At 48.6% G+C, this 14,538-nt stretch overlaps 1 long non-coding RNA gene across 1 annotated transcript; it reads right to left on the reverse strand.

The window, feature by feature from the left end:
• Positions 1–391: 391 nt before the first annotated feature.
• LOC123386516 lies at positions 392–10,936 on the reverse strand. The gene is made up of 3 exons (XR_006600490.1): positions 9,884–10,936; positions 2,789–2,851; positions 392–1,292 (listed from the first exon to the last, which is right to left on the reverse strand). It is a non-coding gene; the product is annotated as an uncharacterized LOC123386516 (long non-coding RNA).
• Between the last annotated feature and the right edge of the window lie 3,602 nt (positions 10,937–14,538).

Here is a 14,538-nt window from a genome sequence, read left to right on the forward strand (position 1 = left end):
AAGGGTCCGAGTCCTGTTGCGGGGGGGCCGGGGGGGGGGTTACTCAAGGGGAGGAGGCGTGGCCAAGGTGAAGCACACAGAACAAGATGGAGTTGGCCGGCGTAGGCCCGCCCTTTCAATGGGACCGGACGACTCAAGTGTCACCTCATCATCTCAAAGGGATGGAGCTTCACTGAGGTTTCTGACCTCAGCTGAGTTCAGCAACAGGATTCCCAAGTCTGCTCCTGGCGTATGGCTTGATCATTCGTCTCTCTGGGACTCCATTTTCCTCCTCTGTAGTTTGGACAGAATCAGCAGGAAGAACATTCAATTTGATTCAAACAGAGCTCTAGTTTTATTGACCACCTGCTTTGTGTGAGGTACTTTAGTGGTCTCTGTGGTATACAAAAAAAAAAACAAAAACAAAAAAAAAACCACTCTAGTTCCTACCCACAAGGAGCGCATAAAAATAACAGTAATGAAAATCTGAAAACACCTTACAGTTTTTCTTTTTCTTACTTTTCCTTCAAAATAGGCAGGCGTTCCTGGCACTGTTTCACAAACACAGACCTGAGATGGAAGGAGCTAGCCTAAGTGGGGAACTGTGATGTTCTCACCAAATCCCATTACACTTTCCACGAAGCACTGTCTCTAAAAAACTAGAATCTAAGACACAATTTGATGACATCTGCTGTTTCGTCTAGGACTCTCTCAGCGGCAAGTGACCAAAGAAAAAAAGAAAAAGGCAGAAACCAAATACAAGCTCACAGAACTGAAAAGTCCAGCAGAAGGGCTGAGCCTCTTCTGGTGTTGCCTGAGTGAGGTTTACGCTACCACAAAACCCTGGTTTCTTTCCATGTCTCAGCTCGTCTTTGATCTGCTCCCTGAGCTGGTGTCTTCTCAGGCCACCTCCGATGGCAAAAATGGAGACAGTGGTTCCCATGTCCACGCTTCCAGATTCAAGCCTGTGGGGGAGGAGCCCCCACCTCTCTTCCAGAAAGTCTCATTGGCTCTGGTTGGAGCCCAGGCCCCTCCCAAGCCTGGAAGACAAACTGGTTTTGGCCAGTCGGGCTGACTCATAGAGTGGGATCAATCCCACCCAAAGTATAAGTGCCAGAATGGGGAGCAGGGGTGGGGGGAAGGAAGGGGAGGTTCTTAAAGGGCAGGTGAGGTGCTTTTTTACCCAAAGGGTGAATGGATGCTCAGTGGCCTGAGATGCGCACGTGTGAAAATGAAAATGAATTAAACTCCGTCATCCACCTTGTCTTTGTCTCTGATTCAGTGGCTTTGTCTCTGGTTCTTTGAACAGCCTCCTGTTGGATAACAATTTTGCCCTATTGGTATCTAAACCACAGCCTCCAAGGGTACTTAAGTGTTTTCAAGATAGGAGAGGTTAAGCAAAAACTAAACAGTCCCAAATTTGGATTGGAAATAGATTTAACGGCTTATTGGGCAGCAATTGTGAACCGATATTTTCTGTCTTCCAAGCAGATTCTGGGGGTCCATCTTTCGCTTCCGCTCACTTCCCCCATCTACCCAGTAAGTCACCAAAACTTGACAGTTCTAATTCAGAAATGCCTCCCAGCTCTGGTCCCTCCTGTCCATCCCATTGTCACTGGGTCAATGCCAGCCCATCGTCTCTCACCTGGACTTTATTTAAGTTTTTAAGTTTATTTTTATTCATTTTGAGAGAGAGAGAGAGAGCACCAACAGGGGAGGGGCAGAGAGAGAGGGAGGCAGAGGATTTGAAGCGGGCTCTGCCAGAGCAAAGAGCCCGCTGTGGGGCTTGAACCCGCGAACCCAAGATCATGACCTGAGCCAGTCAGATGCTTAACTGACTGAGCCACCCAGGTTCCCCCACTTACCTGGACTTTAAAAGTGTCTTAACTAGCATTCCTGGCTCCGTCCCTCCCCACCTGTCTACCTCCTCACCAGGGCTATTTTGCCCACCAAATGCTGACTAAGCCACACCCCTACTGCATCAGGCAGGCTGCTGGGGGGAAGCAGAGGAACTCTCAGAGGGGTTTTCTAAAGAGAGTTTAATGCAGGATTAAGTGAATGGACAGGGGTGGGGATGCCTCTGGGGACCAGCTGTGGGCAGCAGAAAGCCTCCCCCTCCCTAGGCCTGAGAGGCAGAGAGAAACCATGCTACTGAAGCCAAGGAAAGCCAGAGCTATGGCCACAGAGGGATGCAGCCACTGCCTGGAGTGTGACAAGGGAACCGGGGGATAAATACCCCAACCTATCTCTCCTCCTGTCCTCCAACCAGGGGGCCAGGGAGCCTGGGTGAAGCAGTGTTTGGAGAAGGTGAGAAGTGAGTGGATGGGCTAGAAGGAAGGAGAACAAAGAGAAAATAACCAGCGCACACACGAGGCCTAGACTCACTCCCTCTCACTCTCAGGAGCACGCCCAAGTTGGTGAGTCCAGGCCAGCAGGCACTCTGGCCACACCATCTCCCTACAACCTCCCACCACCTCCATGCCCACGTCCGTCACCCCAGATCTACATAGCCCTTTTGTGACTTCCCACCTTGCCAGGTGCTATGCTCTCTGCTTATATTACGCTTTCCCCGTTCCCCACCGTCTCCTCTTCTTTATATGTCAAACTCCTATTCATCCATCAAGTCCTTTCTCTGAGGGCACCTCCTTGATGCAGCCTTCACTAAGTCCCACACTCAGAGTATCTCCTCTGCTCCCACAGCCACCTGCATAGCCTCCATCAGAGCAGCTGTGACCTTATTCTGGGACAGTTTGCCTATCACCCTGTTCAGGCTGTGAGCTCCTTGAGGTTGGGGAATGAGTCTATTCACCTCTCCATCCTTGGCGTAAACAGAGTATCAGGCACATGGTCAGTCGATAAATAGTCATCGAATCTATGAATAAAAATAAAAGATGAGGAGAGGACTTTTATTTCTTTCTACTTCTCACCCCCACTCCTATTTTTTTTCTCCCACAACAGAGAAGCAGAGTGGGTCAGGAGTAAGAAAGAGGAAGAGGAATGCGTACTCCAATATCCACCCAGGACTCTTCTCCAATCCGGTTCCAGGCTCTGCCTGACATAATATGGACCAGCTTCTTCCTTAGCCCTTCTTTTACTGGACAAGTGCTAGGTGTGAATTGGACAGACCTAAGGAAACAGCTTTGTCCACCAGGCCCTTGCCCTGCCCCTGGGACTTTCTGCAGTAGCAACTAACCCACCCAGGAGAGATCCCAATCAGCTGGCATGGTCAGGAGGGGGATTCTACTGCCTCTGCCATTATAAGCACATTTTATCAACACACGTCTGACTGAACCAGGGCGTAGGGGTAGAGGGCGGTCATGACAAGACTCATTCCTTCCCCTTCCTACAGTGCTCATTCATTTACAATGTGTACCCAGTGCTCCAAAGGGCCAGGCACTGAGGACACGGCAGTGAATGAGCACAAAAGGTCCCTGGCTTCCTGGACCCACAGTCTAGAGGGGGAGATAGACATTGAACAAGTAATTGTTCCTATATTGTGATGGGACCGTAGAGAAGGGGGAGGAGGCAGTGGAGGGAAGGAGCAACCAAGAGAACAAATGGAATGAAAGAAAGGCAGAAGCAGAAGAATCCTCACAAACCAGCTCTTCTCTCTGTGAGTCTGAATTCCAGAAATCAAGGGACCCTGGCAGGAAGCATTACCACCAGGAGAGGTATTATATCCATTTCCTGGGGCTGCTGGAACCTACTGCAGACTCAGGGGTAAACAATGAGAATGTATGGTCTCATGGCCCCAGGGGCCAGAGGTCTGACACAAGGGGGACAGGGTTGGTTCCTGCTGAGGCTGTGAGGGACAGCATTTCATGCGTCTCCCCTACCTCTGTGGGTTTGCAGTCCCCCTTGTGGGTGTTCCTTGGCTTGTCAATGGTGTTCTCCCTGTCTTCACAATGTCTTCCCTTTGTCTGTGTCTCTTTCTCTTCACAGGGCCTTTGTGAGTGTGTGTGTGTGTGTGTGTGTGTGTGTGTGTGTGTGTGTGTGTAAAATATACATAACGAAACAATTTACCATTTCAACCATTTTGAAGCCTAAGAGTTCAGTGGCATGAAGCACATTCACAACGTTGGGCAATCATCACCGCCATCCATCTCCAGAACTTCTGCATCTTCCCAAACTGAAACTCTGTCCCCATCCCCCATTACCCTAGCCCCTGGTAGCCACTGATCTCTCTTCTGTCTTCAGGAGTTTGACTATTCTAGGTACCTCAGAAGGGGAACCGTACAATATTTGTCCTTTTGTGCCTGGCTAATTGCATTTAGCATCACGTCTCCAAAATCCATCCCTGTCTGCGTGGCTGGCATTCTTTTTATAAGGACAGAATCATATTGGATTAGGGGCCCACTCTAGCCCAGTGTAATCTTATTTTAACTTGACTGATTCTATCTGCAGTGACGTGATTTCCAGTTGCAGTCATATTCTGAGGTACACGGCGGTGGGGACCTCAACATATGAATTCGGGAGTGGGGGGCACGATTCAACCCAGAAAGACACTGACCAAAACAGAGATGGGAGGTAGAGAAAAGGCGCCTCTGATGGGCAGAGCGGGAGGGGTGCGAGTTCTTGTTTTGTTGACCCCTAACCCCGCTGTATTCCTGACTGGGGCCACTTTCCTGGCTCATTTCCCCAACCTGGCTTACTCACTGCACAGGAAGGGACGGGCAGGAATGGCTGGCTGCTGAGCCAGGGACACCTCACCTCTGACTAGGCCTAGTCCCACACACCAGCCCTCCCCACTCTGTGTTCTGCCTGGACAGTGGGTGGCCACTTAGCCCTCAGAGGGAGGCCAAGCGGGCCCCTTTCTCTCTTGACGAGGTCCTTATCCAGGGGCCCAGCTGTCCCAGCTGAGAAGCATCCACTGCAAGCCACATCCATCCACATATATGAAGCACTCCCTTTTCAACAGCTATGTACTAACACCCACTGAAGGCCTGGTCTAGGCCCCAGAGATAGAGCAGCAAATAAAAGGACTGCCATTGTCCCTGTGAAGTTTACATTCAAGTGGAAGGAGACAGAGGCAAAACAAACCAATGTGCTTCAGGTGGTGATTAAGGGTGATGGAGGAACAAAGCAGGGGAGGAGGACAGGGAATGGGTGACTGAGCTGGGCTGGGCTGGGTTGTGTCACTGGTAAAGCTGAGAAGCTATCCAATAGGGGTGCTTCAGAGCAGAGGCCCAGAAGAAGGAGGGATTCGGTGAAACACCGAGTGCCCAGGCCAGAGGGGGAGTGTGCCTGTTGATTTCAGGAACAGCCGAGAGTCCAGGGTGTATGTGTTGGGAGAGGTGCACCATATACTGCGGGCCCTAAGGAATTGGGCTTCACCCTGAGGACCTGGGGATACAAAAGGAAGGCGAACAAAATGTCCCATGCCCTCAGGGAACTTCCAGTCTCAGTTTGGGAGCAAGGCAAGCCCCAGACGTGGAATTCATGCTAAATATGTGGAACCCAGCTTGCCTCAAGAGAGAGGAACGTGGACTGCCAGGCTTGGGGAAACACTGCATGTCTCAATTTAGAAGCCTGGTTTTCTGTGTCAATGTTAGTTTAAGACTCTTTGTTCCAACGGCGGTTGTTTGTTTGTTCATCTTAAATTTAAATGGGAGGGAAAGCACAGTAATCTCTGGGTTAACCACTTTTCCTCGGAAAGCTGGCTAATCCAGCCACAGCCATCCCCCCCACCCGCCACAGAAGGCAGGACACAGTGTGTGTGTGTGTGTGTGTGTGTGTGTGTGTGTGTGTACGCATGCTTGTGCATGCACAGGACGGTATATAACACCCTCCCCAGCTGGCCTCTTGGGGCCAGGAAGGAAATGATGTCTCCCTCTCACCATCTTCCCTTGACCCCTCCAGCTTCTGGTTTTTCTGGGACTGTTCCTCTCTGCTGGAGGGAGGGACAGGGCAGGTACAGGAATTGAGGAAGAAGCTGGGGAGACACTTTTGAGGATGTATATGGCAGAAACAGATATGTACAAGTAAACAAGGTGACTGGGAGAAGTGTGGGCACAGGCCCTGTAAGTGTTGTGACCAGAGTGCATTCTTGTGACTCTACAAATTTGGGAAAACAACTTGCAGATCTGGACAAGTTAACAAAGAGAGGGGTGCAGAGGGATGGACCAGGGCCAGAGCTAAAAATAAGGAAGTATTTCCATGCCGAGTAAAAGCATTAGCATCTGTGGGATTGTGTAGCAGGGAGAGGAGTTTTAGCCCATCATCAGGCACAGTGAGGCCAGAGAAGCAGGGAGAGCTGGGGGGTGGGGGTGGGGGCTCCATCTTCAGCAGTGAGAGGACAGTGCTTCCCCAAACCTCAAAGAGGACAAGGCTGTTCCTGCCTGGAAGCCAAGCAGAGAGAAGGCCCAAGGTGGGGCGGGGAAGGGTTGACAGCAGACTATCCCGTAGCAGAAGATTCCAAGTGATTATGGATCCCTGGAGGCCGGCTCTAGGTCAGGGCCCTGTACTCCCCAGTAGCCAGAGGGGGCGGGGCAGACTTCAAACCTCCTCCCCAAGGAGCAGTTAAGGTGTGGCCTGGAGTGGGAGAGAACGGAAGCTGAATTTACTGTGTGGGGGATATTTTCCATAGGGTCCCACAAGGATGCTGAAACATAGATATTTTTGTTCCTTTTCTACAGATGATGGAAACAGAAAAGGCTCACATAATCCCAGGGCCATTCAGCAAGTAAGTGCCCCCATCCCTGCCCCCAGCCTAGGACACTCCTTCTCCCACTCCACACTCATCTAAAAAGCAGTAGGACTGCCTTGTGGAAGGGAAAGCAAACTCATTCCATGTGGTGGCCAGAAGGCAGAACATGGACAGGGGTCACAGGGAGGGTGAAAACCTTTCCAATAACCACAAAGACCCATAGGAGACTGCCAGCCCGAGCAGGAGGTGAGCTCGCACAGGTACCGAGAGGGATCCCGGAGGTCCCCATCACTCAGAGAAGCTACGCCATGTGGGAGCAGCATGGGAGCCTACCAGGATCCACTGGCCCTTGACACGCCCTTCGTGTGGGAAGGAGGGAGCCTCAACTTGGGAAAAAATAGGAGAGCAGTGATGGCCACCCTCTCTCAGATGCTGCTTTGGAGCTATCCCTGGAGCACCCAGGGAAAGATCCTTGTTATGGTAATTATGTTAATAGTATTACTAACAGCTGGCCTTTTTGTTTAAATTAATTTATTATTATTATTTTTTTTTTTAATTTACATCCAAGTTAGTTAGCATATAGTGCAATAATGATTTCAGGAGTAGATTCCAGTGGTTCATCCCCTATGTATAACACCCAGTGCTCATCCCAACAAGTGTCTTCCTTAATGCCCCTTACCCATTTAGCCCATCCCCCAACCCAACCTCTCCAGCAAGCCTGTTTGTTCTCTGTATTTAAAAGTCTCGGGGCGCCTGGGTGGCTCAGTGGGTTGAACATCCAACTTCAGCTCAGGTCATGATCTCACGGTTTGTGGGTTTGAGTCCCGCATCAGGCTCTGCACCGATGGCTCGGGGCCTGGAGCCTGCTTTGGATTCTCTGTCTCCCTCTGTCTTTGCTCCTTCCCTGCTCACACTCTGTTTCTCTCTCAAAAATGAATAAAGATTAAAAATTTTTAAAAATAAATAAATAAGACTCTTATGTTTTGTCCCCCTCCTTATTTTTATATTACTTTTGCTTCCTTTCCCTTATGTTCATCTGTTTTGTATTTTAAAGTCCTCATATGAGTGAAGTCATATGATATTTGTCTTTCTCTGACTGACTAATCTTGGCATAATACCTTCTAGTTCCATCTACATAGTTGCAAATGGCAAGATTTCATTCTTTTTGACTGCCAAGTAATATTCCACTGTATCCACTGTGTGAATATATATACATGTATATATATACATGTGTATATGTATATATATAGTGTGTATATATGTATATATACATATACATATGTGATATGTATACATATATATCACATATGTATGTCATATATATATATATATATATATATATATCACATCTTCTTTATCCATTCTTCCATCTCGATGGACATTACGGCTCTTTCCATACTTTGACAGCTGTCCTTTTATGTGCATTTACTATTGTCAGGCACTGTGCTCATTGTTTGCATGGGCTGCATGATTTAACCCTCCAAACAACCCTATGAGACAGGTGCTTTTATTACTCCCTTTTTTACAGATAAGCAGACAGTCTCAGAGACATGATGTAACTTGCCTGAAACAGCACAGCTTGTATGCGGCAGAGCTGAGACTCCAGCCCAGATCTGTCAGACTTCAGAGCCAGTGTATATAACCTGGGAAACCAGTGCTGCACAATCTCTATTCTGATACAGAAGTATCTCCAAGACGGAAGGCAGCACCTTTCCATTGCTGCTGTAACAAATTACCATAAACTTAAACACACATTTATCATACTGCCTTTCTAGAGCTCAGAAGTCTGACACGTGGCTCTCATCGTGCTAAAACCAGGTGCCTGCAGGGCTGTGTTCCTAGTTCTGGGGGCTTTAGGGAAGAAAAATTCGTTTCTTGGTCTTTTCCAGCTGCTAGAGGCTGTCCTCATTCCTTGGCTTGTGGCTCCTTTCCTCTGGCTTTCAAGCCAGCACTGTCCTGTCTTTCTGACCTTTTATCACCTCTCCCTCTAACCATAGCCAGGACCACAACACTGATTTTAAGGATACATGTGCTGAGACTGGGTCCATCTGTATAATTCAGGATAATCGTCCGTATCTTAGTCATATCTGCAAAGTCCCCTTTGCCATGTAAAGTAACATATGCACAGGTTCTAGGGACTAGAATGTGGACATTTGGGGGAGGCATTATTCTGCCCACTGCACATAATCAAGATGGGAAAAGGCAAACGCACCAGTAACAAAAGGTGCTAAAAAATGGTGGGGAAAGGGAGTGAGGAATAATATGTATTAGTATTTGCATAAAGAACCATGCATAGAAACCAGCACTGGTTGCTGGGAGCGGGGGTAGACTGATAGGGGATAGGAGGTTGGATGAAGATTTGTCATTATGGAAGTGTTCAAATACACGCAAAAGTACAGAGAGTAGTATAATGAATCCCATGTACCTTCACCGTGCATCAACAATGACCACCATTTTGCCATTCATATTTCTTTTGCCTCCCCACTTTTCGGGAAGGGGCTGAGAAGTTTAAAGAAAGTCCCAGACACCAGATCATTCTAGGCTTAAAAACTTCAGGATGAATCTCTAAGAGATAGGGTGTTTCAAAAATATACAATACCATCATCCACTTAAAAAATTACAGTATTTCCTTAACATCATCTAATACATAGTCAATATTTAAATTTCCTTAATTGCCTAAAAAAAATCTTTTAAATAATTGATCTGGTTCAATAAGGATCCCAGGCCCATATGTTGCCTAAGGTTGATATGACTCCTAAATCCTAATCTAGAACAATTTCTAAGAGGGACACTTCTCCCTCTCCACTCTTATATCTTTCTTTTTCAATCATCTAAATGTTAAACTTCAGATGTTAAATTACCTCAAGTTAAATTTAGAGGAAAATACACCCCTCATGCTTCATGGAAAAGTTAGCCTCCCAAACATCCCCAAAAGGTGGTAGGTGAGAGACAGCACCCCACACAATGGCGACTTGGGGGTGGGAGGATGGGGGGGCGGTGCCGAAAGTCCACCAAAGCCCCAAGTGGTACACGGACTCAGGGAACCCAGGGGTCTGGCATCCTGGGGGCTTTCCTGGACTGTTGGGCAGAGGTGGGTTGATGAGTGTTGGGGACACCAGCCACAACATAGCCTGGAGTAACCTGAGGAAAGTCCCCAAAGCCAAGGATGATACAATCACTTTAAATATGCACGGAGGTGAGAACCCACAGGAAGCCCACCATCCACCACACTGTGCCAAGTGTTATACCGAGGCATACCCAGATTGGACAACCGAGGACAGCAGAGACAGGCCACGCATGAAGGATCCAGGCAGCCAGCCGATGAAACTGGAACTCAGAGACTTGGGTTCAGGTTCCCCCTCTGCCACTGGCCAACTATGCTGTCCTATGAAAGTCACCTGTGGACCTTGAGTAACCACGGCTGGGAGAAGGGGGAATGAGTAGTAATATGCGTTAGTATTTGTTTGCATTTGTGTAAAGAAGGATATATAAAACCCAAGTGAGAGTCAAATGAGATCCTGGGCGTGGAAAGGGGAATGGCATTTTCCCCCACTCAGTACTGTGAAGGGCCAGATACCCAAATCCCACTCCTACCAAGTTCCCCACATTATTTTTGACTCAAAAAAAGGGTTACTGCAGGATGAATAAGAATTTGCTGTGAGCAGGAAAGTTACTGTGAGAAAGAAAATGGCAGGCTCCAAGGCAAACAGGCCGGCATGAGCCCAGTGAATTCAGAGAATTAAAAGAAATGCAAGATACTAAATCACTGTGAGATCTTGGATTGGATACTGGAACAGGAAATGGACATGAGTGGAAAAACTGATGAAATACGAATAAAATCTGTTCAGTTAATAGTACTGTACCAGTGTTAACTTCTTAGTTTGGACAAACATCCCATGGTAACATAAGATGTTAACATTAGGGAGAAGCTGTACTATTTTTACAACTTTTCTGTAACCCTAGAGTTATTCCGGACTTTAAAAGGCTATCAAGAAAGAGAGTAAGAAAAAAAGAAAAGTAGAGCAAAATGTCTAGAGCACATCAGGTTCTAGAAGTGGGGAAATGGGTGACAGACATCAGCATAGGCCAGATAACCTCCTGCATTGTGCAGGGGGGTCCAGACTTTATCGATCTTCAGGCAATGACCCTGTGGCAATATTCTCCCTCTCACAACCCTTCTCACAGGCCCCAGGCAGACGGTAGTGACAGCTTCTTACCCCTAGGCTTACCTTAAGTGTATTACACCTGCCCATATCTGCCCGAACCCACACACACTAGGGTCCCAGGTCTTACACACACACACACACACACACACACACACCCCTCCTCTGGGAGGAGCCTGTGTCCAGCCTCTGACCCTTCTCCTGAATCCGGAACTACTACCCAGAACAGAAGTCAGCAGTCATCTTCACTCCGAATGGCAGAGGAAAAGCAGTAAATCGCCCAGCTCCACACCTGTGGAAAGGGAGGCTCAGAAAGCCAGACGCTAGCAGAGGCCAGCCAAGGTGCAAATTTCACCTGTGGTCAGCCCCTAAGACTCAGGGAGTCAGCTTGCTCAGAGGCACCTTCGGGATGGCCCAGCCCTTGGGGCGTCACCTGCACCCCCTTCACCCTCTGCCACGATCAAAGGCAAAAAGTGTTAACACATCCACTGGTCTCTGGAGCTGGTCCATGGGAGTTCAAATCCTGGCTTTGCTGCTTCCTAGCAAGTTAATTAACCTCCTCGTACCTCAGTTTACCCATTTGTAAAGGGGAGGTAATAAGACTATTGACTCAGAGGGCTATTTGTGGGCTAAATGAGTTTCTATAGCAGGTAGAACAGCACCTGGCACATCACATGTGCCCATCTAAGAGTTATTCTTTGGACTGTTTTTCACTGAGTATCTGTAGAGCACCTACAGTGGGTACCACAGGAGCTGATAATCTGGTTGGGAGATTTTTCTTAAAGACTCATGAAATGTGATATTACCATCTGGGACAATGTCTGAACAAGTCTAGTGGGTGATTCAGAAGAAAACTGCTACAAGAATACTGAGGTGTGGCGGGGGGTGGGGGGGCGGTGGTCAGAGCAGCCTCCGGTGACCAAGGGTACTGGGGAAGGTGGAGGCCCCATTGGCCTCAAGCCATGTCAGCTGCACACAAGGGAAGAGAGGAGGATGTCCCAGCTGAGGACAGAGGAGGTGGGAGCTCGGGCATAGATGCAGGAGTGAGCATGGATCCTAAGAGAATTATAAATATCAGAATTGTAAGTTTCAGTTAAGAGGGCCCAGGGCCTTAGTGATGATTTCAGAATTGGAACATTAGCTTTTCATACGTTCAATAAATAAATATTTCCCAAGTACCTGCTGTGTGTCAGGCACTGTTCAAGGCACTTGGGACATGTCTGTGAACAGGACAGTCCAAACTCCCCACTCTGCTGGAGCTTATATTCCTTCCAGCAGGTGGAGGCAGACAGTGACAGTACACACACTAAGAAAAGTTCCCATTCTGTTAGAAAGTGACAGTGCCGAGGAAAACAGTGTAGACGCAGGGGCAGTTGGGAGGTTTTCAAGCAGGAAAAATGAGTAGGGAAGAGCAAAACAAAGCTTTAGGAGTATGACAAAAGTTGATTAAATATCCATTACTTACAACCCCTCCCCCCCCCCAGTCTTTTAAAGAGGACAGATCCTGAGAAATACGACTTGCTTTGCCAAGCTGGGGTAGTGGGAGTGGAGGCTACAAACTGGAAATGCCAAGTGAGTGCTCCATTGCTCCAAATGGAGAGAAGGCTGGCAGGGCTGTGCCGGGGGCAGGGGACAAGGCAGGAGTGCCTGCCACAGATCGCAAGCTTGAAGAAAGAGACATCCTGAAAGGGATTTTAGAATGATCTCTCTGGGGCGAATGGGTGGCTCAGTCAGTTAAGCATCTGCCTCTTCATTTCGGCTCAGGTGATCCCACAGTTCATGGGATCGAGACCCAGGTAGCTCGCTCGCTCTCTCTCTCTCTCTCTCTCTCTCTCTGACCTTCCCTCCCTTGCATTCTCTAAAAGTAAACAAACATTTTTTAAAAATAAAAGAATGGTGTTCTCTGGCCTATGAGCTCTCATTCCTCATCCAACTCTTCACGGCCAACTCTCCATGGCATCTTCATGGGTGACCACCCGTTGACTGCGTGTGTGTTTAATGCAATGGAAAGAAGGTGGGCATAGGCGTGGAGCAGCCCCAGCCCAGTGACAGCACAAAGCCAGTCAAGCAATGTGTGCAGACTGGATAGGCGAAGACAAGGGGTCGGAGGAGGGTGGGATGGTTGTTGGGTTGAGGAAGAGCTTTGAGGGCATAGCCCACAGGAGGCAGGAGGAATGAAGGCTGAGAAACCCCCTCGGAGCTGGAGGCAGAGGCCTGAGGCCTGATCTTTGCCACAAATCACTATCTCCTGCCTTACCCTTGCTTCCGTATCTCTAAATTGGACAGCCTCTGTGGTAACTGCCAGCAGTGGCATGAGAGATACCCAGAAGCAAGCACCACATTCTTGAAGCAGGTGTGGGGCTGGAGGGACAGGCAGTCACAGGTGACATGAAATTCCGGGCTGACAGATGAGAGAGTGAGGAGAAGGCTTCCGGTGCAGGGAGGCCTTCGAGGTCATGAATTCTGATCTGGATGTTAATTTTGAGACTCCTCTTGCTTCTGTAACACATTAAGGCCTGAAATCTAAAGTGAGCTGTTCCTTCTGGCTGAGGGAGATTTGGCTTCCTTGCTGTTGCCAGCTACCTGTGTCCCTTGGCGTGTGGCCCCACGCCACTCGGACCTCTGCTTCCACCTTCACATCTCCTTTTGTGACTCTGACCCTCCTGTCTTTTCTCGTAAGGACTCTCATGATCACACCTGACTCACCAGCATAATCCACCTCAAGATCCCTAAGTTAATCATGTGTGCAAAATGCCCTCTGACGTGTAAGGTGACATCTTCACAGATTTGGGGGATTAGGATGTGAGGGGCCATTAAAGTAGAAATGCCCAACAGGCCCTTGGATATCATGACGAGTTTAGGGAGAGGTCAGCTCAAAAGAGAAATGGTGAGGGAGGTGAGTATTCAGAGAGAGTCTAGAGGGGAGCAGAGGGCAGAGGACTAAAGCCTGAGAAAAACCAGTCCTCTGCAGTTTTTCCACACACGTGTCCAGAGGACCTGGATGGGCCACCAAGGGACTGGGAGCTATGGAGAACCCAGAAATTAATCAAGTGAAGGATCCTTTAGAGAAGCTCACCACCAAAATGTGTACCCACAAGAGAACATGATAACGGTCAATGAGTCACACGTGAGGAAGATTCAAACAAAGTAATCCACGGAGGAAAAGACTGGGATGTTCAAGGAAGACTTCATGAAATGGTGGCATTTGAGCTTAGTAAGAGGAGCAGGAAAGAAGTTTCTAGAAGTGAAGGGAGTAAACCAAGATGGTACAGCACCAGGAACACCAAGGGAGAAATGTCCAGAAAGAAGGGATGGTCAGCAGCGTGAAATGCTACAGCAGCATCAGGGAGAAAACAAGCCACAGAATGATCACTGGTGTGATCCTGGCGGCCAGGAGGGCGTTAGTGGACAGAGATTGTGGGTCTTGCCTGTTGCGACCCACAGCTGGAGATGGGTGTGGCGGGTTCATTAACTCGCCTCGCCCCTGAGGCTTCCAATCTTAACACCAGGGGGCGCACAAAAGCCAAAGTGGACCTTCAGCCTGAATCTGGGTTTTTCCAGAAACAGGATGCCCTGAGGGAAGGGAGGAAAAGTTTCCCACTCCCAGCGCCACAAAGGCTGGAAGCCCTCTCTGCCTCCATGTGATCTCTGACTCAGGGGCTTACCCAGATTTTCCCCTTTCAGCTAAAGCAAACCATATTTTTTCCATCTCTGCTTTTCCTGGTTGCCTGTAGAACTAACTGTGTGTAA

Source organism: Felis catus, chromosome B4 (assembly GCF_018350175.1).
Source record: "Felis catus isolate Fca126 chromosome B4, F.catus_Fca126_mat1.0, whole genome shotgun sequence".
Lineage (NCBI taxonomy): Eukaryota > Metazoa > Chordata > Mammalia > Carnivora > Felidae > Felis > Felis catus.